At 43.3% G+C, this 27217-nt stretch overlaps 1 protein-coding gene across 15 annotated transcripts in view; it reads left to right on the forward strand.

The window, feature by feature from the left end:
* Nucleotides 1–27217, forward strand: part of Tenm4 (teneurin transmembrane protein 4) — a 1520543-nt gene that overhangs the window by 955941 nt on the left and 537385 nt on the right. For all 15 annotated transcript variants that reach the window (XM_076938042.1, XM_076938101.1, XM_076938085.1 and 12 more), the window contains one exon: nucleotides 2756–2811. The gene's annotated coding sequence lies outside the window, so the exon portion shown is untranslated. The remainder of the gene's footprint in view (nucleotides 1–2755; nucleotides 2812–27217) is intronic.

Here is a 27217-nt window from a genome sequence, read left to right on the forward strand (position 1 = left end):
CACGGCATGTCTGCATCTGTTTCTCCATATTCTCATAGAAAGGCTAAAGGGGCTTGTATCCAAATCGATTCTGCTAGGGTAGTATGTTTTAAAAATGTTTTGTGTATTCTGGTTCTTTAGAAGAGAAAGCAATCTATGGGTGCAATAATTGTAATGTCGATGATGTAATAATTGACCAATTCCAATGCGGATTGGTGGGCAAATGATTCCAGAGAGAGGGTTGGCTAGATCGGGAAGGACTGATCAAGCCAAGTCTTCTTGAGGGAGTGAGGTCTGCACCACGGCAGGCTAAGCCACTTCTCTAGGCCCTTTCACCTATTTACTTTCTCCTCATAAAAAATTTACAGCAATTAATTTTAACGAATGACAGGAAGTGGGAACTTGGAATTCTAACAAGGCCACGCCACAGCCACATTGGCCAGAATCCAGCTCAGACTCCTGGTAGCTGCAGTTTTGTCCTCATTTCCCGAGACAGTGGAGCCCTAGGTATTATGTGACCAGCCCTTTTTATTTCCTTGGTTACTATCTTGGATCTTTGAATAAAGAATCACTTTCAGTCACATTTTCTGAAGCCTAGAAGCTCCTTATTAAAGTGCCCTGTTCGGGAACTTAAATAGCTATTGATAGGATCTCGTCACTTTATGGAAACGCTGATGATGTTACAGAATGGGCTGAACCTGCCTTGATTTGCAAATAGAACTTAATTAGTGGCCAAATGCCAAGGATTTATAGATTGGAGCTCTGAGGACAGGTTGCAAGGGAGGGAGTGACTATATTCACAGAGCACTGGGTTGGGGATGGCAAGTCCTGACTCCTTCAGTTGAGAGAGCTGTGTAACCTTGGGAAACCTTCGTAACATATAAGAAAGGGTAAAGTGCTCTTGTTGCTTTACCTTTGAAATGTGATATCTCTTAGTTCTGTGGCTGCAGAATAGCCAGGGTCAAAATGCCAGCATCCCCAAGTCTAGTTAAAGAAACTGCTAAGAGGTGGCATGGTAAATGGATGAGCATTTTAGACTTCAAAAGTTACCTATTCTAATGAGATATGGGCAGATATGTTACACAGACAACCCTCTACCTGGGAGCCCATAGACATTTTGCGTGTAGGATGGCCACTATGATGGACTCTTTACATTGTTAGCAACCCTTTTGCAACTTCATCGCAAGGTTGCTTTTTAATGAACCACAGTGAGAAGGGCAAGAAAAAAAGAGCTGCACGTACTTCTTTTAAAACTCCTTTAAAAATGAAGTTAAGAGCCAGGGAGATAGCTCAGTAGGTAAAAGTCACCTGTCACTAAATCAATGTCTTGAGTTTCATTCCCGAACGTACAGGGTGGAAGGAGAGAAACAATACCCACGAGCCGTCCTCTGACCTCCACATGCACACTGTAACATGTTCCACCCCACTCCCATCCCCTCCACAAGCACATAAAATAAAAAGCTGAAATGTAAAGTAACAAAATATTTGCATATGAAGTAAAGCAAAAAATAAAAAGTTAGTAAGTAATGGTATAAATGACACACTGATATGACTAAACTGTGCGGTGGCACCCAGCGACTGCAGTCACTGGATTGCCAACCAGGCGGAAATAGTCTTAGCAGCTGTGAAAATTTTCCAGTGTGGTTATGAGGACCTGAGAGAACATCTGTAGGTAGTGTCACCTCAACAGCTGGATAGCAGCCACTTACAGATAGGTACTCCTTTCGAATTAGAATCAAGAAAGGGAGGCCTGTGATCCACTGGGTCCATTAGATTTTATGTACCATTGTCCTGCCCTGAAAGATGGTAAAGTATATACATGCCTGGGAGAGAAATTATTGTAAGAACAATGCTCAAATGGAACTGGAGAGACAGCTCAATCATTAGAAGCTCTGCCCATCCTCTTCTAGACGGCCCCATTTCAGTTGCTAGTACCTGTGTTGCATATCCTACAACCACCTGTAAGTCCCTCTCCAAGAGGCCTGCTGCTGGCTGCTTCTGACCTCCAAGGGCACTTCACACCTTCACACACACACACAGAGAGAGAGAGAGAGAGAGAGAGAGAGAGAGAGAGAGAGAGAGAATATTCACTCATACAAATGACACACACAAATACACCGAAAAAATTAAAAATTTTTAAAGATTTATTTATATCATATTTTATTTATATAAGACACTGTAGCTGTCTTCAGACACATCAGAAGAGGGCATCAGATCTCATTACAGATAGTTATGAGCCACCATGTGGTTGCTGGGACTTGAACTCAGGACCTCTGGAGAAGCAGCCAGGGCTCTTAACCTCTGAGCCATCTCTCTAGCCCACTTAAATATATATATATATTTTTAATGAAAGTGTGTGAGAGCCATGGCAGTTCTCTTTATACTCTTTCTTCTAGTGTCACCAACAATCTAAGTTGATATCTATGAATATCAAAAGTGTTGTACCCAGATGACTGGAAGGCTGAATTTTCCATACGAAGATAGAAGTATTGCTGGTGTCCCTGTTTGACACAGAACCATCATTGAGCCTGTGTGTGTGTGTGCGTGTGTGTGTGTGCGTGCGTGCGTGCGTGCGTGCGTGCGTGCGTGTGTGTGTGTGTGTGTGTGTGTGTCTGTGTGTCTGTGTGTAGTTCCCTTGTGACCCCTGACCACCAGGAACATCCTCTGTTCCATGGGCTGGCAAGTAGGTGGCAGGCAATATTAGGTGTCAAAGTTGTGATGCCTGTGAGCACAGAGGACACTCAGGGTTCATTGTGGTTGTCTTCTTGTTTTTCAGATGGACAGTCTGAGGCTGAGAGAGGGCTAGTGATTTCTCGGACACTTGGACAGTAGGTAAGTTATGACGCTGAATTGGGCCTGAAACAGAGCATACGTCTGCTTGTCAGAACTTAGCCTCTGCAGCCACATGCACCCCTGTCTCCAGGCTTGTCTGCTTTGTGCAATTTGAGTAAGGAAATGAACAGAGCCGCTTAGAAGCATTTGGATATTAATTGGGTTGTGATTTCTGTTTTAGCATCATGATCTGCTTAAATCATTGTGAAGATCTCTTAGGCCCTCTTTAGTGTCAGGCCTTTCCTCAGGATGGTAGGATTGTTTAGAACCTGGCTGGTGTGACACTCTTGCTCAGACATTTCGGTAGACCTGAGTGTTTGTGTAACCAGGAGTCAGAGGATCTGTGTGTGCTCAGATCCTGCAACAACCCATTTTGTGACTTCCAGATATGAACTCGGATGTATTCTCTATCACTAATTCCTTTTAACTGTTTTTCATCAGAATGTTAGGCTCTGTGCTGGACACAGAGAGTGACAATACGGAGTAGGATGCGCCTCCGTTATATAAACACCTCCTACGATTGTTATTGCTTCATGGAGACTTCTAACACCCACTTTGGAGTTCATGGTTGTAGTGCTTTTCCGATTGATTCACGTTGTAAGATGGAACACCATTGGCTAGTGTTATTTGACATAGGTAGTAAACCTATAAACAAGAAAGTATCATGGATGTGTGCGTGAGATGTGGATTAATGCCGAACTCTTTCTGGTCTCAATGAACATCCTTCCCTCCAGGGGTTTCATCTCATGGATGGGAATCCTTAAAAAAAAAAAAAAAAAAAATTTGAAATGGACATTTTTAACTTACTCCTCAGCAGTAAGGATGTATCTGAGAAAATGTAAAGTAAGACAGTTTAATGCCCAGGTAGGGATATTTTTGCATAGATTTTATTTGTTTGTTTGTTTGTTTTTTGCAGAAAGCCAAAAGTTGTGAGCTCTGGTCAAGCCAGTAACAAGAGGAAAAACCTACCCTGTGCCAGGGACAAGACTGTTTCCAAGTGGCTGAGAGTTAGCATATCAGAAAGACTCTGCCAAGGGCTGTGGGGACATTCCCCTTGTAGTGCAGTGACCCTGCTGAAGCCAGCTGCTTCCTAAAGCTCAATGGTTCTGGACACTAAAGCAAGCGCTTAGCTCCTGCCTTTGCAGAACCTTGCCTCAGGCACTGCATGGAGAATGGTAGGGATTAGAGGCTGGGCTGTTTGTTTATATGGAGGACAGTTCTTGTAGTTGAAGCTCTTGGGCTCTTTCAAAGTCTGGAATTTCAAAGGGTGCATGAATAACCTCAGGCCTAACCTGGTGTTTCTATTTAAGTGTGCATTGGGGCTGGCTGGTGGTCCTATTTAATTGAGGAGACATGCTTTGTGGATTATGATGGTAAGAGAAAGAGGGAGGGAGGGAGAGGGAGGAAGAGAGGGAGGGAGGGAGGGAGGGAGAGTAGAGTAGAGAAGGGCTGAAAGAAAGAAAACACCTCAGAGAGAGAGAGAGAGAGAGAGAGAGAGAGAGAGAGAGAGAGAGAACACAATGTTTAGAAAGCAAATCTTACAAGAAAATTTCTCTATCTCCAGATTCAAGTTTTTAGCAGAATCCAGAAATGGGCTTTTAAAAGATTTACTTTAACTCTTTATTCACGTGTCTGTATTAGTGTATGCTGCATGCATACAGGCACCAGCCTCCACTGGATTCCGATAGTTGGTGTGACAGGCGGACAGGCGTTTATGGTATTCCAGTGTGGGTGTTTGGGCCCTCTGGAAGAGCAGTAAGCACTATTACCATTGAGGCATCCCTCCAGCCTCCAGAGTGGCTCTTAACAAGCCTTCTGGACCTCTCAGATGACAGTGGGAGGCCAGCTGTCCCTTCATCCTGGCTAGAATTACCCACATCTCTCTTACCTTTTTCAGAGTCAACTACAGACTCTTGCTTCTTGTACTGATCTCTCTGTGACAGGCACCCTCCCAGCCTTTGCAGTACCCCCTCCCTTCAGGACTGCAATCTTTCCCTCCAGTTGTCTCACTCAGCACTAACAACACAGGTGACCGCCTGGCCTGACAGATGATAGCTGCCATGCTCTTAGAACCTCATCCCTGGGTTTCATATTGTCCCAGCAAGAATCTTTGGGGTCTTTGTTCAGCAGTTGCTCTGAGCTGGGAATCCAGGGACATCTTTCTTTCTCTGCAGGTCACTTTCAGCTGCAGACAGCCAGCAGGGCAAAGCCTCTCCTTGCCAGGTAGGGTTTCCCTTCATCCCACACAGGACAAGGGGAAGGCTTGTTGAAAGGCAGGCTTGGCTCCACATTGCAAGCACTCTGCCAGGTCTCCTGAGTAGAGCCTGTTCCCAGAGCGATTATCTTTCCTGCATGAGAAGCAGGTGCTTGGTGACAGGAAGCAAGGCAGGCTTAGCAACAGACTTATCAGGCTCTCTACAAGAATGTCGTTCCTGTAAACAGGTCTGAGTCTGTGTTGTTTTGTTCCTCTCACCTGCTCAGTTGTGGGGCTGGCGAGCTCTATTTTGCACGGCTCTGCTGCAGAGGTAATCAGTCCCTGCAATGTAAAGTTCTGTCTGCAGTTCTCCTGTTTATCCCCCACAGTACTCTGAAAGGGGCCAGGCCAGACAGATTGTGGTCTCCAGAGAAGACTCTGGCTCCCTCCTCGAAGCCCTATGGAGTGTGTGTGTGTGTGTGTGTGTGTGTGTGTGTGTGTGTGTTCCTGCATTTAATGCTACTTAATCTCTTTGCACAGCCTATTGTATAGTGGTTTTGAAAGTGAACCTTATATATGGCGGCCTAAGCAAGGGGACAGAGATGTGTTGGGATCAGATAAAGATGTCTATTCCTTATATTGATCCTTCCAAGAAGGAGGCAGCTTCCCCTCACATACTATGCAACCCCCTCTCCGTCCAAGGCTGTGGTCTCTCCTCATGTCTTGCTCACAATGGACAAAGCTGGTGTCTGAACTGACAAGATGTGTGCCTGGATCCGTAGCTCCTGGTGTCTCATGTTGCCTTAGCAGGAAGCTTTGGAGTCTTTATTCACATGGTGGGTCTATTTCTTTCAGCCTCAGTTTCTTCATTTTTTTTTTTTTTTAATGAAGGGTGGACTGTAGGGCAGATTGCTGATAATCCTGAAGGTACACCTGACAGATATGTAATAGTTATAATTGGTATTTGTCATCGGAGCACAAGTCGTAGGGATGTCAGTATCGATAACGCATCATTCTTATAGAACTTTATATTCTCCAAAGTTCTCTTACATTTGATTCTCTCAACAAACCCACAAAAGAAACAAGACGAGGATCATTGTCCTGCCTGGAGATAAGGAGACAGAGAAAGATGATGGGAGGTTTTTGCTTCCAGCTGCTGAAGGCCTGGATAGAGCCAGCAAGAGCCCTGTAGCCATAACGTGGGGGTGGAGAATAAGAACCTGGGGTGTCTGGGAGAGCCTAGAGGCCTAACTTTTCCTAAAGCTCCGACCACTTCTCTCTCTTTCCATCTTTGTCATTTTCTTCATTCTGGAGGTCTATGCTATTTACTTGAAGCATTGTGCCTGATTCCTGTCAACTGCTTCATCTATGGGTCTAGCCTCTCATTCCTGTGGCTGACATCCTTAACCTACAATGGCCTCCACACCAGAAATGCCTCACACTCCGGTGGCTTGTTGCCTGCCTTCAGATTTCCCAGACACACAGTCCAGGGCTGGGAGAGCACAGCCACTCAGTGTCAGCTTTCCATATATCCCTGAATGTTCCTCCTTCCAAGGCTTATTCTGCCCTCTAGCCAACTGACATTCATTAATATATACAAGACCCTCTGGTGACATATTATATATAATGTGTAGATGTGTTTTCTAACTTTTGTCAAAATGAGATAAATCAGTTTCAAAAAAGTTAGTATACATGGCCAAGATTGTACAATCTTGCAATAATGCTGGACTTTGGATCCAGGTATTCAGACTAGAAGCCATAAGCACTTACTTTATATGACGCCTGTAGCATATAATACCTAGTCTAAATGGGGTGACCCTGACTAGTGCTGGTTCTTTAAGAAATAATGCAGCATCCTAACCATTGACTCTATGTGGTCTTCTTCCATTGGTTGGTGAAGTTCCCTGAGGTAGCAACTGGAAGCCCCAGCCCCAGCCCTAGCCGGGCATAGGGTGTACAGCAGCTGAGGGATAAGGTATGGAATGGTTAACAGTATTAGCAATAAGCTATTGAGTGTGCGTTAACAGTACACAGCACTAAAGGCTTTCACATGCTCCTTAAGGATGAGGTGAGCCCAGAGAATTGCGAGGTGAGGTAATTTTATTGTGCAGCCCTCAAAGTGCAGACTCTTCTGTACAGCACAGGGTTTGGTCACTCCATATGGCCTCTTAATGCAATCAGACATATAATTAGCATAGATATGTGAGTGCTGACATAACATGGCAAACTTACAGAAGTGTTTGTAATAAGTAGAGGTATACGCTAAACGAATAATCTAAGAAAACATGCTGAATCAATGAACTTAAAGCAGCTTGCTGTAGGCAATATACATGCCACACTTTCATACCTCTGGCAGTGCAATAAATTACTTATATTAGCATCACTATAATCATATGAATAACACATTGAACTCCACCATAGTAATGACGTTACTACAAAGCAATAAAAGTTCTATCAGCTCAGTTATAATCTCAGGAGGCTGCTATTGCACATGTGGTCTGTTATTGACCAAAACATCCCTGGGTGACATATGACTGTATTATTTTGTTTAATTTCTGCAGCAACCTCTACAATAGAAGCTGTAGTCATAAAGGCAATGGCTCAAACACCTTGAATCCCTTTCCCAGATTGCATGACTGAACAGTATTAGACTCAGGAAGGAATCTGGGTTAATAGACATAAGAGCTGGCATTCAGTGGATGTCTTGCCCTACTGATATGCTCTTGTTTTCTTAAGTAATCTTCCTCATAGACACATCTGGTAGTCATGGCTGCATCTGTGAATTCCTATGAAACTATTGCTCAAATCTTGTGCCTGATAACCTAAAGCGGTATTTTCATGCAGCCTGGGAAAAGCTGAGATGCCATGTCATGTATGAAATACTATATGAAGAGCCACTAATAAAATTGATGTACAGTGGTTGTTCCAGGGTCAGACCTCATTTGTAACATATGAGTAGGACAAGGTAGCACCAAGAGATGCAATCTAAGTTCATGGAGAATAGTGAGGAAATTTGCCACAGGGTGTGTGTGTGTGTATATGTGTGTGTGTGTGTGTGTGTGTGTGTGTGTGTGTGTGTGTTTCCTTTTAGAATCTGGCAATTTCTCTACAGCCAAGTCATTGGTGGGTGAGCCCAAGGAAAGGGAGGCAGGCAAATCTTGATGCATTGCTCTCAAGGGACCACCTTCCCTTTCCTGTACCTTCTCACAAGACCCCATGGGTCTGTGATGTGTTTCATCATATGAAGTTTCATCTTATGCAAGCCGGCGAAATGGTCCTCCAACCTCATTGCAGCAAGATAATTGACCCCTTGTGACTTTGTCCAAAAGGTAGTAGGAGCATGTACTTGTGTAAAGTCGAGCAACAGGGAAACTGATCTAAGTCAGGAAGGAGAGGCTTGGAGAGGCTCAAGGGGCTACTGGAATGTGACTAGGTTTCTAATGGAATTCATTAAGCTGCCAAGATTCCCTCTTGTGGCCTGATTCTGGGTTATGTTCAGAGTCTTGGAGACAGCAGTGGCAAAGGTGACTTCCTATATAAGTGCCAGAGCAGGGGAATGGAAAGGTGACCAGAGTGACCATGTGATGACCAATATCAGAGCATTGTTCTCCTGGTGGCTGTCCTTGTGCACTGAAGGGAGAGACCATTCCTGCACTGCATCCATGCTCTGCAGAGCATCATTAGGGGTCAGCAATCCTCTGTGGGACTTCCATATAAGACAAGCAGAAAATTCTCTTTTGACACCTAAGCCTCAGCTATTGGTTCTCTTCTCTTTATGTATATGTTATGTTTCTATAATGCTGGGGCAGATGTTCAGCTGGGACACCCAAACAACCATGGCACTGCTGTTCTACAGCCCAGACCCATTCTCATGGTCTGTTCAGACTGTCCAATGCCCACATGCAACAACTGGTAAATACTTGATATTTGACTTCTGTTTATGAGCCATCCTTTGTGCAGAGCCAAAGGGACCGGCTCATGCCAGTTGCTTCTTGCATATGTTCAATAAGTCAATGACTAGTCATCAAGCCTTTGCTGCTGCACATAACTATGCATGTGTGCTGACAAGTGCTTGTTCTGCTTACCAGTACACTCTAGGGTCACAGAATAACTGGGAAGTCACCAATTCACATGGGTACATGGAGCTGGTGGGTTTTCTGTAACCCAATCTTCCCATTCAATCAAAAATGCAAGTGTCATTGCAGTGGCAGACCAGGGAGCTGGATCTGTCTTTGCTGCCTCTCCAGTGAACAGGTGGCATCACGCTGTATCATACAACTCTAAGATTTATCCTGCAGAGCAGGTGAGACCAGCTCTCTCAAGAGAGTGAATCATGAAGCTTCTCAGACAGAAGACCTCCTGAGTGTTCCTTATTCATTCTGTTCTAAAAAGGCAAAAGTAAAAGGAATGACAGAAGAAATATTCTATAGAGGTTAATATGTGCACCGAGAATCTGGGTAGACCGCGGTTCCTATGCAGGCTCTGCTTCTCATTTAGATGTTTGACCTTAGGGAAAGGGGTGAATCTCCTGTCTCAGTTTCCAGATCTATAGAATGGGAATTATAATAGACATGGCTTTTAATATGTGCCATGTGTGCCCAGAAGAACTTAAGCATGTAGATGGCAATCCTTGCTGTGATAGATAGCATGATTCTCTCTTCTTCCTAAAGATGAGGAGACTGAGACACAGACAACTGGGCAACTTCTTTAAAGTCACATGAGCAAATGGCAGAGCCAGATGCAGGGTGGCAGAAGCCATAGTTAATCTCTGTGATTCTCTGGATCTATGTGGGGCTATATAGAGATTATAGAGGACATTCCTGGGTAAAGGACTAGACCTAGGCTCCATATAAGCTGGTTCTATCTACTTGTTCTCTATCTATCAGAAACAGGAAGCATTTTCATTTGCACATTTTGTGTTCTCAGTACTGTACTCTAAGTTTTATATCTACCATTTCCTTTTAATATCACACCACACACCCTTCCTTCTTTGTCTTGATTAAGTCATGCAGGTGAGTGAACAGTAGGTTCATAAATCTTCTCAGTAGTGAGCTCCCCATTGAGCAAGGAGTCCAAGCAGGAGCAAGATGGCCCTTGTCCAGCATGTAGCAGGGACTTAGATACTGAACTGTGACACTGTCTTCCATCTGAATTATGCTATTCAGTATTTGAATTAGGATCTAAATACAACCAAAACTCTGGGGTCTCATGATAACATAAAGAGAGCCAGTACAGAGTCCCTTGAGTTAATGCCCAGGTCTTTCAGGACACTCTCCTAAAAAGTCATCAGATGCAAGAAACTCAAGAGTTCAGCCTAGGCTTTGCAATAAAAGTGCTGTGTGATGTGGGAATTGTTTATCCTGTCTGTGCCATTTGTTCAAAGGAGCTCATGATAACCTTGTTTCACTGTGCCTATAGTATTATAAGTTGATGTTTACCACATCATGCTGAGAGTCACGGAAATGTATCCTTAAGACCCCCAATGGCACCATTGACCTGTGATGATCCCCGAAACTAAACTGTGCACAAGAGCTATCTCACAGTCAGAGGCTAGGAAAAGGAGTGTCTGAAATGAGAGGAAAATAGCCAAGCCAGCAAAAATTTACCTCTGATATCAGCAAAGGAGAAGAAAGAATGGTGAACTTATCTTTGAGCCTCCTTGACACCTAGGGAAAAAGAAAGCTGATATGTTGTTCTCATTGACTAGCGCTGAGTGCCTGTTGAGGAATAAGCAAATACAGATGACAAGCTATTAGCAGCCAGGCACAGAGACATTGCGCTTATACAGGAATGGCAGTACATGATGGATTGAGTGTGATTACCCTGACTGGGTCTGGGACAGATTTCCTTGTGCAAAGTTGATAGGGGTGTTCCTGAAACCAACCACTGAAAGTGAGAATAGAAACCAGGACAAGGCGGAGGGAGGGGTGGTGATAGTGATCTGCAATCCAGTCATAGCAGTTCTTCTGTTGACCCCATTGCAAATCATGGGACTGAGATGCGTCTTCTGAGAGCCCCCGTAGCATCTAGTGAAGTTTAACATATTTACTGCCACTGTAGTGACAGCTGCAGCTGTCTTCAGGTGACCACTCTCTTGAGCTGAAGGCCATTTCTAGAAAAGAGCTCAACTGAGGAACCAACAGTAACTGTCCCTGCAGCTGGAGAAGCAAGCCTTGGTTCCTTGTACACAGCAGGCAGCTGCCATTCTTTCTGGCCAGCCCTCTGTAGATACCTCTGGTTAACACTATATCCTTTACTACTGGTTTTCAATGAAGTCTCGGAACTTTCCCAAATGCAGTGCTCTGGATAACTGCGCTCACTCGCTGGAATCCACTCATGAGAAGAAACTTATTTGTTCCTTTTGCCCTCTCCATTATAGGGGACATTTATTGATGGTATAACAATAAGTCCTCAGTGTTATGATTGAGCTGACAAAAACAAATACTTGGCAGACCTTGGACAATTTCCCCGACATGTCTGCTGGAAAATGTGATTTTCTTGTGTTTTTCCTTATTATCCTCCTTGACCACATTGCATTTGAGTGCAGACTTGTTTCCTCTTGCCTCACTCAGTGCCCTTCCCCCGACCCAAATTCATTTCTTTTCCCTTGCATTTCTGAGACCACACTTTCTTTCAACTACAGTTAATCCCTAGTAAGCCTGACCATTCAATTAGCCCCTGTAGCCTTCCTAACCATGGCAGGGTGTATCTGTGTTTGTGGATGAAAATATTGGAGTGCAGGGAAGCTAAGATGTTTTCTGAGATCAAACATCTTGTGAGAGGCAAAACCGGACTTTATCTTGGCTCCATGGCTCCCTAAGTCTGTGCCCCTGTGTTCTCTCTTCTGTGATTTCTTTTAATGTGTGTGTGTGTGTGTGTGTGTGTGTGTGTGTGTGTGTGTGTGTGTGTGCTATCAGAAGCCATCCTCAATTGCTTTCTGCCTCAGTTTTGAGACAGAGTCTTTCTGTCCTGGAGCTTAGCAGTTTGGCTGGATTGGTTCCCAAGAGAATCACAGGAATCCTCCTGTCTCTGTGTTGGGATTATAAAGGTGCACTACCACACTCAGCCTTTTATGTTAGTGATGTGGGTCAAATTCATATTCTCGTTCTTACATAGTAAGTATTTGAGGCATCTCTCAAGCCCCTGAGGTGATTTCTTAATGGTGTTCCCTCTTGAGTGTGACTCAAAAGTGATGGTTGTTACTCCAAAGTGATGGTTGTTAATCTATCAAGTCATTGGAAATCATGTTATAGTTGTGAGAGTTACCCATCTAGCCATTACCACCAAACACTGAATATCTCAAGAACCTTCTATTTCTTTCACCAGCACACATTGGTTCTCAAGCTGAGCAGAATAGAACTCTTTTTTTCAATTCTATTCATGTTTTAACTCCAAGGGGCCTTTGGGAATCACAAACTTGCTGTTGAAGCCAATGGGCTGGGGCAGACACTTAAGCCAAGTCAGGGCTGGTAATGACTCTTGATAAATGACACTATTCTTCATCCAGCTGTCCAGGTGCCACAAGATTGGCAGTGCCCCTCCAGGGTTGCTTGGGCCTTTGAACTGAATACCTACACTCTGCTACTGACCTTGCCTAAGTGCAAGTTGCTTTTGGTAAAGGTAGGACTTTGGCTCTGAGCTGGAAGCTGGTACCATTAGAACCTGAGAGAGATTATGGCATTTCAGAGAGGATTCACTGAGGTCCAGTTTGGTGTCAAGTGTTAAACTAAGTTCTTAGGGACATAGGCATAAAACCAATGTTCCATAGTTTTAATTTTAAGCATGGTTCCTCAGCCCCTCGATACTGTGATGTTTGTAGACTATGGCCTTGGTCCTTGAGACAATGACTTCTCTATATAAAACTGAAATTTGAAATCAATGTGAGAGAACAAAGAGCCTGATTCAAGTCTTCTTCACTCCTTTCTCTGCTACAGAATTTGTGTACAGTCAGTAATAAGTCACTTGACCTCTCTGGTCTTCAAGGTTACCTTGGTGTCTGCATATACTGGGTCCACTGAATTGCTCAGCTCCCAAATCCTGTAGAAGCAACAGTAAAATCCTGGCATTCTGGGAATGTCCAATGCTCGGGTTTCCTGCCATGGCCTAAGTTTTCTTACAGAACTATAAAAACATTTGATTTACCCCAGACTGTCACCAACAGATGGATAAACAATCCTATACAAGTTCAACTTGGTGAACCAATGGGTTTACTAGAGTTACTCATGGAAGCGTGAGGGGTTTCTAATGTAAGCATGAATGACTCAAAGACACCCCATCACCATATAGTACCGACTCCTGCTCAATCTTCTACCTCCTCTATTCTCTAGCATTCCCTCATCCCATCCCACTCCCACTGAGCTTTAACTGCCTCATCACCATTACCATGGGCCTGGCAATGGCTGGGCTCTTCTGCTCATTTCTTTGTCATGTTTGTGCCCAAGGTCTTCTGAGCCCAGGCACTCTGCTGCATGATGGCTGATGGTCATGCCTCACCAAGAGGAAATAGATTGTTCAAATCACCTGCCTCCACTCATGACTTTGGGACATTAGTTGGGAAGTACTTATGAGGCACTGACAATCTACAGACCAGGACTGTTTCCTGGAAGATGCCATTACATCTCCATCAGATGGTCTAAGACCTATAAGTCCTAGGGTTTCTGTCTGAGATGATACTCGCTGGGCCCTAAGGGTTAGTCAAGTTGTCGGACCACCGTGACTTGGGGAAATCCCTGTTCCCTATGTGAGTAGTCACTTTTCCCACAGTCCTCCTTCTTAGTACTCGTGGCTGGGATTCCTGAGGAGAGGAAGCTAAAGCTAAGTGGGATGGATTTCATCCCTTGTAGTAACTCTATGAAACCAAATGCTCATGTTCTTTAAGACTAGATTGTCACCTTCGAAGTGGGTTGTCATCTTTTCCTTGCTGCCATTCTCTGGGAAGTACATGAGATGACATAGGTGAAAACCAAGCATACCACAAAGCAAGCATGGGGAACTGCAGTGAGGATTTGTAGCCATGGGTCTTTCTTCTCTTGATCTGAATTTCTTAGCCTGTGCCCTTCACCAGTTAGACCCAAAATGACTGTAGAAATGTGTTTCCTCTGTGCACAGAGCTATCCAAAAAGCTCTGTGTGAATAGCATTATTGTTACTCTTTCCCAGTGAACTCCGTGGAGCAATTTCTATGTCTGTCTTCCACTTTCAGTCCTACCATATTTAAGAACAAGACCTCATCTCCATATAACAGTATCCTCAGTAGGTAGTTGATGCTCTAGAACAGAGTGAACAAATGAAGGAAAACAAGCACCCTGAGAACTGGCCACACACTGCTCTTGGGCATGGAAGGCTTCATGTACTCCTCATGGTGGCTCTAGAGGGCTGGTATTACCCTGCATCTGAGAAAAGGGTACTAGGGCCCAGAGAGGCATAGACACATAACCAATAGCACATAGTCATCAGCTAGCAGCACGAGGGACTAAAACCTCAGCTCTCCTAACTCCAAACCTGGGGCCCGTTTTCTACACCAAGCCCCCCTCCCTGTCTCTTTTCTTTTCATATTATTGTTCCACAAACAACAATAATGGGAAAAGAAATAAAATCACCTTCCGTCTTAGCACTTCCAGCAAGTCAGCTGTTTCCATTTTCTTCACATTCCCTACAGTCTTTTTCTTGCATATTTTTTATAATAGCATTATTGAGATATAATTCATATGCCATAAAATCCACCCCTTTAAAGCATACAATTCCCTGTTTTTTTACAATGCTCACTGAGTTGTGCAACCATCATCACTATCTAATTTTAGAACATTTCATCACCCCCCAAGAAACCCTCATTAGCAGTCATTCACCATCCCCTGCATCCCCCATCCCTGGCAAACACTAATCTACTTTCTCTCTCTATGGACCTGTCTATCCTGAAGATTTTGTATAAATGAAATCTTACAAGATGCTGCCTTTCTGTCTGATTTCTTTCAGTTGACATAATGTTTTCAATGTCTATCCACATTGCAGTATGAATTAGTTTTTCACTACACACACACACACACACACACACTTTAATGTTGTTTACCCATTTATCGGTTGATAAACACTTAAATTGCTTCTACCTTTTGACTGTTATGTGTAGATTTTTGTGAATATATATTTTCAGTTCTTTGCATATATTCAGAGAATGATATTAGTAGGTTATACATTCTTTAGATGTATCCTTACGGCCATATTGCTGGGGATTACATTCTTTAGGTTTATTCTGAGTGTGATATTACTGGATCCTAGATCTTTAGGGTAGATCCTGAGTGTGATATTTCTAGATGTTACATTCTTTGGATATACCCTGAGTTTGATATATTTTGCTCCAAAAATTCTGAGTATTATCCTGGAGATGATATTAAATATATTCTGAGGGTTCTTTTTCTAGGTCCTACTTTTTTTTGTTTGTTTGTTTATCCTGAGGATGCTATTGCTAGGTCCTACATTCTTTAGGTATATCCTTTAGGTGATAATTGCCTGATCGTACATTATGGTAATTCCATGGTTAATATTTTTAAGAACTGTCAGCCAGTTTTCAAGAGCAGCTATACCATTTACAATCCCTCTAGATTTGCATGAAGTTCCTAATTTTTCATATTCTTTCTGCTCACCACTTTTTATTATACACACACACACACACACACACACACACACACATTCTGGGGGTTTTAATGTAATATCTTGTGGTTTTAATCTGGATTTTGTAATGATTAATAATGTCATCTTTACATGTGACTATTGGCAATTTAAAAACACTTCCTTGAAGAAATGTTTATTCGAGTTCTTTGCCCATTTGTTAATGGGCTTTTCTGTCTTTCTTATTGTTGTAAGATTTTATATATTCTTGATTTAAGTCATTTGTCCATGATTTGAGAGTATGTTCTCTCCTTCTGTGAGCTGTCATTTCCCTTTCCTTTCTTGAGAATATGCTCTTGAAAGGCAAGATTTTAAAATTTTTGATGAAGTCCAATTTAGATCCCATTTCTCTTTTGTTGCCTGTGATTTTTGTGTCACATCAAAGAAGCGATCGCTTTCCCCAAATCATGCTTTAGTCCTTTGTTTTCTTCTAATACTTTCGGCTCTTACATCTAGGCCTGTGATCCACTGTGAGTTAAGCTTTGTATCTTAAATGATGTCTGAGCCCAACTTCACTCATTTGCATGAAGATATCCTATTATCTCTGAAACATTGATTGGAAAGACTTTCCTTTCCCACTCATTTGTCCTGGTACTTTTGTCAGAAATCAATTGAGCATAAATGTGAGACTTTATTCCTGATCTCTCCATTTTACTCCACTCATCTGTATCCTTGCAGTGACCCCTGTCTTCATTACTGTCCCCAAATAGCAGTTGTAAAGTTGAGAGGTGTGGGTACCTCAACTTTTTCTTGTTTTCCAAGATTAAGTCTTTTGTATCTTATGAATTTACACATATATTCTGGGATATATTTGTCAGTTTCTAAAAATAAAACAAAATAAAAAAACTTTAATTCAAGTATAAAGTTATTCAGTTTATGAACATAAGGTATCTCAATTAATGAAGACTAAATTTTTCTCTCTGTGATTTTTAAAAAATTATTCAATGTGAACATTTTGTATTTTTTTAAATGTGTCCTTATTTTATTACCTTTGGAGACTATTACAAATAAAGTTGTTTTCTTGATTGCATTCTTAGATTGATCACAGAGTATTAGTTCTGTGTGGGAGAAAGAGAAAGAGGCGGGAAGAAGAGGGAGAGACATCCTTAGTCCTTTTTATACTCATAACATCTTGCCATCTATAAATAGAGGCAGTTTTTCCTTTTCTGCCAATCTGAATGGGTTCATTTATTTTTCTTGATTAATTTATCTTATAGTCTCTACTCTGGTTTTTAAGAGAAGTATTAAGAGTGAGTCATTTGTATTGTTTTTAATCTTAAGGGAAAACTTTCCATTGTTCTCCTGGAGTATGATGTTAGCTGTAAGTGCTTCATAGATGGTCTGAATCAAGGGGAGGATTATTATTGTTCATGGTCTATTGAGTGTCCTTTGTAATGAAAAAGTATTGTCGAATGTTTTCCCTGGGTCTGCTGACCTGAGTGTGGGTATTGTCCTTTGTTGTGTTAATGCAGTATATAAACATTGATTGGGTTTTACATAGGAAACTATTCTGACATCCCTAGAGAAATACAACTTGGCTAAGATGCATAATCCATTCTATATGGGTTTTTTTTGTTATTGTTGTTTTGTTTTTTTGCCAACTCAATAGTATTTTATTGAGAATTTTTGTATCTGAATTTATGGAGTGTATTGACTTGTAATTGTCTTCCTTTGTGTTGTCTTCTGCATTGGCATCAGAATCATAAAATGACTTGAAAAGGGTTCTTCCTTCTACTTCTTGCAAGACTTTATGAAGTATTTGTATACACCTGTTTCTTTCTTGAAAACTTTAAAAAGTTAGGATGAACATAAAGGTTTGACAGTTCATGTTTATATCTTTTCATATGCTTGTATCAGAAAGAGATAGAAGTCAATGCAGAAAAAAACCTGATGTTGAATTGAATCTTGAACATTTCTCCATGAGCAGAACTGTAAATCTCTTGCTGTTGTGCCAGGCCCTTAACTGCAGACCGGAGTGAGTAGAACAGATGGGATTCCTGCTTTTAAAGAATAAATAACTGCAACTATTTCAGTGCAGATGTCTCTGCTGAAGCAAACATTTTCCCCATCACAGATAGGAGACTGGCCTCTCCAATGCATGAGGAGTAGACCACTGCCCATACCATTATCTTCTTTGGAATCCATCCAGGTTATCCAAGAAAATCAAAACATCCTGTTAGTAGCTTAGTGGTTAGGGGGTTGACCAAATGTCCAGGTTTGGTTTTTGTTACTGTTTAACATGTGAAATTAAGAAAAGAATATTCTTGTCTGAAATGGCTTGTTGCAGGAAACAGTCATCTGAGATTATATTTCTATTCATATTCATAAGTACAGCAATTTTGCTATAATACAGGTGATTATATCAATCCCAAACCTTTGTAACACAGAGGCTTGGAAATGTGGCCTTTTGCTCATTCATTAAGTCAGTCTCTTCATTAGTCAGTGCAGCAATTATTTATCAAGCTCTTTTCCTGTGTCAATCTCTCTAACAGAGTGTCTGCACAAACAGGAATCTATTTGAGTCCCTGTCCCAGAGGAGCAGCTGGTCTGATGTGGTGAGGTATAGCACTTTATATAAACAATAGTTCCCAGGCATGGACTGGAACTGCAACCTAGTCATGATGAGAAACCATAGAAATCCAAGCAGAGAGACTTCAGGATTGAACAATGTCAGGAGACATTGAGGTCTGAAGGATACATAGAAGTCTTTCAAGCCATTCTATGCTACATAGCTGAGGTTCAAGCAGGAGAAGGTATATAAGATCGAGTCTGTCTTAGAACTCAAAGTCATTCTCAAGGATTCAAAGGAAGAGCTATAAAGTGATTTGAAGAAACCCAAGAGGCAGATCCAAAAGGGCCTGAGTGGTTTTTTTTTTTTTTACCCTGATACATCTAAAGTTTTAAAGATCTGGGATTTTTGTCCAAACAGCAGTCCTACAATTTCAGAAAGTCAACAATTAAATAAGATGTCACCCAAACTATGTTCAGATGTTGAAGACATCTCCTTTGGATTCGAGTTTCCTGGAGCCTTACCACAAATACCTCCATAAGCCTTTTCTTATCTGTTGTGACTTTATAGGCCATTTCATATAAATAGGAGGTTAGACTTAAAAAGATATTCAAAACTGACCCTGACTCTTACTCAAGCTGGGTCTGAACGCCAGCTTTTCTTACCTGTAAAACAGGGTCACTGATTCCACTTCCCCAGTTATTGGGACAGTGAAATGGAAAGAGGCGTCTCACACCTGTAATCCTGGAGCTGGGAACATAGAGTGGGAAAAATCAAGAGTTCAAGATTATCCTTAACTACAACAGTGAGCTCTAAGCCAACATGGTCTTCATGTGACCCTGTCTTACAAACAAAGAAGAAAAAAAAAAAAAAACCTCAAAAGATATAAAGGAAAGACCTCCAAAGGTTTTAGGAATCTCTATCGCCAGCTGGATCTAAGATGTGTCCCCACCTGTCACAGATGTGTGAGTACCAGTGTTGAGAACTGTACTGACCAGCTTCACACTCCCACTTCCGGTTTGATCATTGACAATTCATCTGATTCTGAGCCTTAGCTTCTTCCTCCACAAAACAGAAATGATTGTGATGTCTTCCTCATATGTTTCCAAGGAACATCAGTGTGAAGATCACTGTACCATCAGGCATACTGGGTGTCACATTGCTTTTGAGACTGATTGTGGACACAAAGGTCTTTTATCCCACCACGCAGTCTTTGGGTCCAGGGCTGCACTTGTATCTCTCAGAGCCCAACACCATACTTGACACATAAAGACAGTCAAAGGTTTCTGTAGTTGCATTTACTTCCAGACTTCTACCCTTTACTCATTCCAGGTGTTCGTTTAGTTGCACAAAGAATTGACTGTCCTTTCAGAAATCTAAACAAACCAACCAGGAGAGAAGAGTCTAAATCATCTCATTTATATGTATTTATTGTGCTGAGTGGGCCAACTTGGTATTAATCCATTGGGGGCTCCCCTGAGAAAGCAGACAAGATCTTCAGCTCCTGTTTTACTAACCCAACCTGGCTCCCCCAGCTTCCCAAACCAAATGTCAGGGCTGCCGCTTCTATGCATTAGGGCATTAGACAGCATATCCTGGGAGGGGTGTGTTTTTAATAAAGCTTCATATCCCTGGCCCCACCAAGAGGAGAACCATTAAAAGGTAGAGTGAGCCAGAGGAGGCAGGATGCACAGACCAGGGGGAGAAGGATGCAGGAAGGTGAGTGTCACAACTTGGCATGTGTCCAGGGGTTTGGGGGCAGGCATATGTTTTGCAGAAACCTTAAGGGATAAATTTAGTGCAGTGTATGTCCTTAGCTTGCTTTCCCACCTCACCATCTGGTTCCCATGTGTGACATCTACTGATTCTCTTTCCACCCAAAGGCAAAAGGTCAAGCTAAGGGGTCCTCAAGTTCAGAAGCAGGCTCTAGAGTAACAGCCCCTGCCCACAGGGATTGCCCATTCCCAGCCCGGCTCTGGAAAAAATGAGCTCTGACTTTCCTCTGGAGCTGAGAATGGATGGAGACAACTACAGAGGCTGAAGGAGGGTCTTTGGGGGAACCTTGGAGGTTGTGGTCCACTGTGCCTTTGGGAAGAAAGGAAGGAAGGAAGCTCCTGAAGAGAAATATCCTGGCTGGTTAAACACTTGAGACCGGGAGATTTTCAAATGATAGAACTATCAAGGGGTCAACAGGTTTAATGTCTGCTGAGGGCCACTCTTTGCCTCCAAGATGGTGTCCTTTTACTCTGTCCTTCAGAGGAGATACCCCCATGTCCTCGTGTGGCAGGAGAAGGGATGTTAAGGGCATCTTAACTGGATCCCTGTTTTTCTGAGACACAAATCCACTCATGGGGGCAGATCCCTCATGTCCTACTCACCTTCCAGGAGCCCCACGTCTTAAGGCTGTGGCATTGGGGGATTACCTTTCAATATTAATTCTGAAGGACATGACCTCCCAACACCTTGGCAAGAATACACTTGAGGTACATCTTGAAGGATGAGAAATAGTTCACCAAAGCAAAGGACATTCCAGAGAGAGAGAGAGAGAGAGAGAGAGAGAGAGAGAGAGAGAGAGAGAGATCCGGGAATTAATCTGCAGCATTTCAAAATTAAAGAGCAAAAATAAAAAAGATATCCCAGGCATGCATGAGTGCCTGTGTGTGTGTGTGTGTGTGTGTGTGTGTGTGTGTGTGTGTGTGTGTGTTTGTCTTCATGAGGGCTCTGAGACAAGCTCAGGGGAACAGGAACAGTGAGTGAGAGACACTGGAAGTAGTAGATGTGACAATGACACAAGGGTCTGGGCTGATCCAATATGCTTTGTAGATCTTGTTACAAGGGACATTCACTCAATCCTTCTGAGGGGTGAGGGGACCAGCTCCCAGATAGAAAGTCTTAATAAGGTCCACCTGAAGTACACCTTAATTTAGTCACTGAATAATCATCTGCAGAATCATGACCAGGTGTGCCTACCTTGCTCCATATGGAAGAAGGAGGTCGTACTTGACCCCGAGCAGGCTAAATCTCGGTTGTCCTCCATTCTTGCCTCCTACTTAACATCTTTCTATTGGATATCTTCTCAGAAGATGCCAATGTCTTAAGGGCTATTACTTAGACTCTGCCAGACACACTTGCTCCAATTCCTTCTGGCAAGAAGAAATTAAGAAACATGTTGAAGAGGAGTCTCTTGACAGGTGGGAGAGTTCTCTGAGCTCATCAGGTTGGACACACTACAGAGCAGGTACCCAGCTTCAGAGTTTCTAATACACTAGACTTCTAGCTTGAGGAGGGCATCTTCCCTTGCTGCAGGCTACAGCCTTTTAAGATGCACAGAAGGCTAAGTCATATGTGTGTGTGTGTGTGTGTGTGTGTGTGTGTGTGTGTGTGTGTGTGTGAGAGAGAGAGAGAGAGAGAGAGAGAGAGAGAGAGAGAGAATGAGAATGTGTGTGTGCATCTGTCTGTCTGATAGTTCTTGGTCATGCAAGGATCTGCAGTATCAAAGTATGTACTTCCTGTTCCATGCACACGTGTGTCTGGTCTCAATGGTCTCAAGTGTGCATATTACATGTGTCTGCATCCCTGAGCTCCCAAGTGCCCCTTTGGCATACTACATGGGGATGTTCCTGTGAGATTTCTCTTCAGGCTCTATTGGTTCTGAGAGATGCAGAAGCCCTGCCTCACCTTGAAAACTATTCTGTTGTTTGTGGTTTTATGATAGTGACAGAATTGCTGTGCTTGCCTGTCACTTGTACACATGTACACACATTCTCAGTACCACTTGGGAGCTGTGAATGCAAAGAATTCCCCAGAGACTGCCACAGGCCACTTGAGTGACTCACTAATGGGCCTGTTTCTTTCCTCAGAGAAATAGTACAGGGAAGGTTCTAGAAATGCAATTTTCATATCAGCTCAACTTCAGCAAACTACATCAAGTGGCTAGGATCTAAATGCTTCATCCTCAGAGGCTGCTCTGATGGGAAAACCCCTCAGATGTCTGCAGTCTGGGAAGGGAATCCTTCCCAAAGGCTCTTGGGAATTCTCTCTAGTTTCCCAGCTGCAAGCAGGCCCTGGTGTTTAGTTCTCAGTCTTGAATCCAGATGTTGGTGATGAGGCAGGCTGCCCTGCTGGGTGTGTTTCTGCAGCTGCCAGAGAATAAGCTCATGGGACATTCATCAATCACTGTACCCGGAGATGCTCATTTTAAGGGCAGAGGGTGGGGCTGAGTTAGAACTTCTTTTTTCACTGACTTTACACCATTTTTTGGAACATGACATCACCATCCTTTTAGGTCCCGCTGATGTCTTTGTTGGAACAAGGTGGGACAGAAGCATGCCACAATTAGTACAGCTGTTTCCTCATGCATTGCCTTCTGCTCACTGTCTCTCCTGGTGCTCTCTCCTCTGCTGTGATGGCTCTGGGGCACCTCATTTGCACTATGCTGCTTTGACAGAGTGGGTCATCATGTCTGTTTGTTCTCGCCTACTTAGTGGGAAGGGCTTGTGAACAATTAAGCTGATCTTCTTCTGTTCAGTGTGTGCGCCAGTCTGGTCCATCAAGATGTAAAAGAACTGCAGCACCAGATATGGTGGTTTGTACCTGTAGTCTCAGCACTCAGGAGGTCAAGGAGTGAGGATTGAAAACCCAAGGCCAGCCTCATTTATGCATCGAGACCCTTTCTCTAAGGGGAGAAAAAGAGGAAAGAGGGAGAAAGAGGAGGATGAAGAGAAAAGACTTGGAAAATAAAAGAGCAGTCTCTGAGGGTGAGGGCCATAAGAACGTTTGAGATCCCTTTTTTTTTTTTTTTTTTTTTTTTTTTTTTTTTTTTTTTTTTTTTTTTTTTTTGTGAATCCCAGCTTGGGCCCAAACAAGTTCAATTGATCACCCCAACTGATCTGGCAGCAGGCAACTTAAGAGTTCACATCTAGGCATCCAAAGTCAGCACTTTGCTTCTGTGAGCATAATGATGCAAGGCAAAGTAGCACATTCACACCATCATCCAAAGACATTCTGCCAGGACCAAAACAGATAGATTTGATGGCATGAAGAAGGGTACGGTTTTATTAATAGAGTCACAAAGTCCTGGGTTCAAATCCAGACTCAACCTTGGCGAGCCATTTCTCACAGGGTAAATTGCCTTCACGGCTTCACTTCTGTAAGCCTCAGTGGCCTCAGCCGTAAACCAGGACAACAACCTTCTCCTCCCAGAGTTCTGCTGGAAAAATGTGATGACACCATGTGTGTGAAAACTGATACTATCAGATTTGGCTCAGAGAAAATTATCAACAAATGCTAGTGCCCCCTCCATCTGGAAGCTGACAAATTCAATTAACTAGAGCCACCCATTCCCACCACTACCCTCCACCCCCATTCCCAAGACTCCCAGTCCACAGAATCATAAATTTCCTGTCTGAAAAATCAGCTCCATAAATCACCTGGCACAGTCTGAGTAGGGAAATTCTGGCGGGAGTTGGCTCTGTTTGTTGCTCAGTCTTGCTGGCTCAGCCTGCAAGCCTTCCTATAAGTAGAAGGATTCCCACCAGCACAGCCAAAAAGAGGGAAAGATGCTGTCAGTGGATTCCACAAAAGGGCTAATATTAGTGGGGCATGAGGATGGCTATGGGTCTATATTTAGAATCTGTGTCTTCAGCCCTTTTGGATGCAGCAGAGTGGAGAGCAGGTGATATTTACAAGAGGCAGGCAGAGTAGCTAGACCAGGCCTTCATTCCTTCTCTCTCTGAGAAGTGGGCAAGCAACACAAAACATGGCTGCTGGGGAGGAGGCAGATAGTAGAGGGTACCCCCATGGTGGAAAAAGTAAGGTAGTGACAGAAGCCTTGGGAGACCCCCAGGATTGCTGAATTTGGCTAATGGGTAGGCAGAGTAGTAGGCTCTATGGCCTTCTGGTTTGAGTTGGTAGACAAAGAAGGATGTCCCTGGCTTTATCCTGCAGATGCTTTGGATAGATATACCACAGGGCAAGGGACCTAGGTCAGAAGAGAGACAGACAGAGGGTTTTTACAATCCTCCTTCTCACAGGTGGCCTCCTCTTTCTCTGCTTGCTTAGTGTTATCCACACACAACCTGCGTCTCTGAAGTGCTTCTAGCCCTTCTATATGGACTGAATAAAAATATATACTTTGCTACACGCATGTAGTACTGTATCAAGTGAGGCCCAAGGAAGAGGGGATGGAGGTATTTGGGGCTCCTGTTACCCCACAGTGTAAGATATGACCTAAACAACCACACACAGCGGCCTTGATATTTCTCTACCAAGTCCACATGTGCTCTCCAGCACCCTTGTCCGTACCTCTTAAGGAGATTTCAAGACTAAATAGAGTGTCCTGTGGCCTCATGTCCGTCCTGGTTTTATTCTGTCAATTAGGCAATTTCCTAAAAATTATAGTTAATGTTAATGAGAGAAGGGGAGGGCAAAGTTCTTTCCCACCACATCAGGCTTTCTGCCCTTCAGTGAGGGAGGTGAACCGGATACTTACCAGGCCTCTCTGCTTTGCAGTCTACTTATCTGCTGAGTTTTAGGTGGTATGATGATAATATAATCAGAACAGCATGTGTTCTCCACCCTGTCTCTAGTCCAGTAAAACCTGCATGATCCCAAGAAAAATGGAGATGACTTACGATTTTTCATAGTCTGGTGTTCTTCTCATTCACCCTCCTTTCTAGAGTCTTAGGCAAGCTCAGAAGGCCTGTCTACACAGGATGGCAAGGGTAACCTGTCAGCCAGGATAATCTACTTTATACCCTTAGGTCATGTCCAAAGCTGCAGCTATGGCATGAGCCTACGGGGACAAGTTGCCCCCATGAGAAGCTGGAGACTTTCACAGGCCTTCTGCATGTACTTTCCACGGTTATGGCTCTGTCTGTTACAGTTCCTGGCGCATGCTTTCTCTTCCCTTTTCATCCTGGAGCACTGTTCCCTCAGTTGGTTTGCTTGTTTGCAGTCTGTGGGTGCAGTGTTGTCTCCCCTGCAGACTTCGGAGCACATGGCTGAGCTGGCATGGATGCAGGCTCACCCCTCTTAGCCTGCAGGCATTTTTGACACATAAATAAATAACTCTGAGAGCAGCTGATGTTTCCAGGTAAAATGTTTGCACATGGTTTGTATCTGAGAAACAGAGGCACGCTCACATGCAACCACACATAGACTTTGGAGAATTAAAAACATAACATGCACAAGTATACTACTCACACATGCCTGGCCCCTGGAGATTTGTCTGGGAGCTGTTTCTTCCCTGCAGATAGATTAGGAATTGGTGATTTTGAGAACCAGAGAATGTCAGGGAGGGAGAAACACAGCAGATTATTCAGTTAGGGGATTTCAAACTTACCTCCATCACCCATCTTCAAAGAGAATTTTATAGAGGCCTTCAAGATACAAAACAGAAAAACAGATGTGATAAAGTGAAGAAGAGGAAAGAGGAGAGGCCTGAATTCCAATGAATGCAGTGTGAAAGCCAGAATACTCAGCACCCTCCAGGAAACTGAGGCCAGAGGAAAGCCTTTCAGTTGGTGTCACATGGCAACTGAATGATGAATTCAAAAGTGGAACCCAAAGCCATACCATGGGGAATGACAATTTACAGCTGTGCTAAAATGGAAATATAATTGACCTTTGGCATTTGTGGAAGATCAGTTCCAGGAAGGCAAGCCATGAATAGCAAGGACTAAGGACACTCAAGTGCCTCATATAGAATGGCATGGTATTTGCCTGTAACCTAGGCACATCCTCCAGGATACTTAGAATCATCTGTCAGATGCTGAGAATATCCAGTCCAGTGTAAGAACAAAGGGATGATGTTGTTTAGGAGATAATGATAGAAATAGCCTATATATCTCAAAATAGATACACTGCTGCTTGAATAGTTCTCTCTCTCTCTCCTCTGTCTCTCTGTCTCTGTCTCTGTCTCTGTCTCTGTCTCTGTCTCTCTCTCTCTCTCTCTCTGTGTGTGTGTGTGTGTGTGTGTGTGAGAGAGAGAGAGAGAGAGAGAGAGAGAGAGAGAGAGAGAGAGAGAGAGTTGTTTACATGCTCACCATGGCATGTACATCAAGGCCAGAGTAGTTTTGTGGAGTTGGTTCTCACTTCCCACTATGTCCTGGAGATCAAACTGGACGTCAATCTTCAGCCACTGATCCTTCTCCGCTGACCCTCCTTGGCTGTTTGAGCTTTACTGTACTTCTCTCCACTGAGTATCAAACTAGCCATTTTTTTGCTATAATGGTTGCCATAATTTTGTATGTAAATACCCCCCTCACACACACACACACACACACAATTTTCAGCAGAATCACCCAACATCATAGACAGAAATGTCAATATATCTGTTTTACATCACTGCTGCTTAGGGCGGGGGTCTCCCCAGAGGAGAGGTAGACATGGAAGCCCTACCACTCTTTGCTCCATTAGCTAGGCTCCTTGCTTACCTATTTGACCAATATTTCATTGGACAAAACATAAACAGAGACAGAGGGAGCTACTTTAAACAAAAAAACACCAGAAACTCCCGTGATATAGGTGCCTTCAAACGACTGAGTCTGGAGCCCCATTTACCTGACTCTTTGGAAAAATACTGACCTTTCTATGACAACCGAATGAAAGAGCAAACCTTCCTCAGTGATGTAGGACTAGAGTTCATCCCCTTGGCCTCAGCAAATCTGAGAGAATTTCAAGTTTAGCAACACCTACAGAAGCTCCTCATGGAACTTAGAAACAAACATGCTCCCATATCTAAGCAGAGGAATCATCCTGCCAATTGTCCTAAATCCCCAAAGCCTATCTTATTGTTCATCTTAGACCTACTTAAACATTTAGTACCCAAGGTGATTCTCTCAATCATCTCCCTCTGCCTGTAGTTGCCAGCTTGGCCATCTCAATGGTCTAACCCAACTGAGGCTTGACATCCTTCAGCTGAATGCTCCAGAGGAATTCTTGGTTTGCTGGCACTGATGGGCTCTTGTCTGGTGCTTTTGGATTTCTCAGAGCTGTGTTGATCCCCACCCTGCAGAGAGCAAGGCTCTACACCACCTTCAT

The sequence above is a fragment of the Arvicanthis niloticus genome, chromosome 1, assembly GCF_011762505.2.
Source record: "Arvicanthis niloticus isolate mArvNil1 chromosome 1, mArvNil1.pat.X, whole genome shotgun sequence".
NCBI classification, from domain to species: Eukaryota; Metazoa; Chordata; class Mammalia; order Rodentia; family Muridae; genus Arvicanthis; species Arvicanthis niloticus.